A 2,258-nucleotide genomic window follows, 5' to 3' on the forward strand; every position below is an offset into this window, starting at 1 on the left:
GGAGAGAGGGTTTGGGTGAGGAGGGGGGGGCGAGAGGGTTAGGGGGAGGAGGGGGAGAGAGGGTTAGGGGGAGGAGGGGGAGAAGGGGAGAGGGTTAGGGGGAGGAGGGGGGAGAGAGGGTTAGGGTGAGGAGGGGAGAGGGTTAGGGGGAGGAGGGGGGAGGGTTAGGGGGAGGAGGGGGGAGAGAGGGTTAGGGGGAGAAGGGGGGAGAGGGTTAGGGGGAGGAGGGGGAGAGAGGGTTAGGGGGAGGAGGGGGGAGGGTTAGGGGGAGGAGGGGGGAGAGAGGGTTTGGGTGAGGAGGGGGGGGCGAGAGGGTTAGGGGGAGGAGGGTGAGAGAGGGCTAGGGGGAGAAGGAGAGAGGGTTAGGGGGAGGAGGGTTAGGGGAGGAGGGGGGAGAGAGGGTTTGGGTGAGGAGGGGGGAGAGAGGGTTAGGGGGAGGAGGGGGAGAAGGGGAGAGGGTTAGGGGGAGGAGGGGGGAGAGAGGGTTAGGGGGAGAAGGAGGGGGAGAAGGGGGGAGAGGGTTAGGGTGAGGAGGGGAGAGGGTTAGGGGGAGAGGCCTGGGTAAGGAGGTATGGGTAAATAATGTCCTTCTACCTAAGGTAAGGTAGATAAGGGAGGTTTAAGTTGGTGATTAAGGCCCAATCCTGATACTGCCCTTAACCTTAGTCTGAAATGGAAGGAGTTTTACTACTTGAAACTAGTTACATACGATGCATGTGTAAAAAACACCACAGCTGAAGCCGGTATTGTGAAACTCAAAACCGGCCACAAACTCGTCGCATTTATTTACGTAAACCCTGTCAACGACTACTAATGACATACTGTAACTGGGTCTTGAAGGGTTGTCCCATTTCGTAGGGGTAGGGTTAAGGGGTAGGTTAGGACAGAGCTTACCTCACAAGTGAATTAACAATAAATGAATTGTACTTTAGCTATAATAAGTTTATTAATGTTGCATATAGCTATTATAGTGTCATTTTTTTCAAATTATCTTTATTGTTTTTTGCTATTATAGTGTCATTTGAACATGCTATTTGACTACTTATAGGATGGTTAGGTATTGTAAGGTTTTGTTTATGATTATTAAGAAATGATTAGGATGACATCATTCTCTCCCCCCCTCATGGCTGTCTGCAGGGGGGCGCTCTTTGAATGACCTTTCAGCTCCTCATTAGGCCGTTAACACTCGCCAGGAGAGAGAGGTCCCCATGACCCATTTAATACACTATCATATATAAAACATTCAAGACAGTAAAGGTAAGCTGGACGAGCATGGACCTGCTCTCAAGCATCGTCCTAGAAGTTGTCTCTATTGTATTTATTACTCAGTCATCTGTATTTTAACTGATTTTTACTATTGCTTATAAACCAAATTAAATATCTTTACAATCTTTGTACATTTGGGTAGATGCCAAAATTACATTTAAACACCACCGTAATAGGGACACTAAGAGGCCCAAGATGGACTGAGAGTTTACTCATCTTAAGTATGGACCAGAACATTACCATGGATTACATTAGTGCAAGTAGAGTGATTCATCACTGTAATATGATCTATTAATACATCTCTTTAGCAGAGGCTGCAGGAGGTAATCACGTGGAAAGGGTAATGAAGCAATCTCTTGGAGAAAAAGTAGCAGATATAGGTAGGGTCACTGAATCAGGGAAAGAAATGTGACCAGGATGAGACCATACTCTGGAAAGCTTATCCAGTTTTAAACACAAAACTAATTAATCAGAAATTAATCTCCAATATAATTTGATCTGATCGCTTCCCACCTGTAGATCATATGAAACGTTTTACTAAACTCCTAGTGGATTTTCACAAGGCCAATCGATCTGATCAAATTGAGATTACCCCTTGTGATATCAAGCGTTTCCCCATCAGTAATGAGCAGATATTTGTCTGTGTTCAAATATTAGCTCCAAAAAATAGTGATTGATGCAAACCCTGTGAAGAATTCTCCAAGACAGAGACCAGTCAGGGTTCATGTTGTTCCATCCGGATGTGAGGAAACTAGCCGAGTTACATTTGACTCCATCTCAGTCCACTGGCACTCAGTGACAACACATCTTATTTAGAGTCTTTGGCAAGAAAAGGTTAGTAACCAAGTGGTATGATTTAAGATTTTAAAAGATGCTCATGACACTAAAGGTGATCAAATATAGCCCACCTGTGCATAGACCATCTCCCACAATCCATAGACCGTCTGCTGGACAGCTTTAGGACAGAGCGTCAAACGCAAGCAAGACGGGAA

The sequence above is a fragment of the Micromesistius poutassou genome (genome assembly GCF_964030765.1).
Source record: "Micromesistius poutassou genome assembly, chromosome: 2".
Taxonomy (NCBI): Eukaryota; Metazoa; Chordata; class Actinopteri; order Gadiformes; family Gadidae; genus Micromesistius; species Micromesistius poutassou.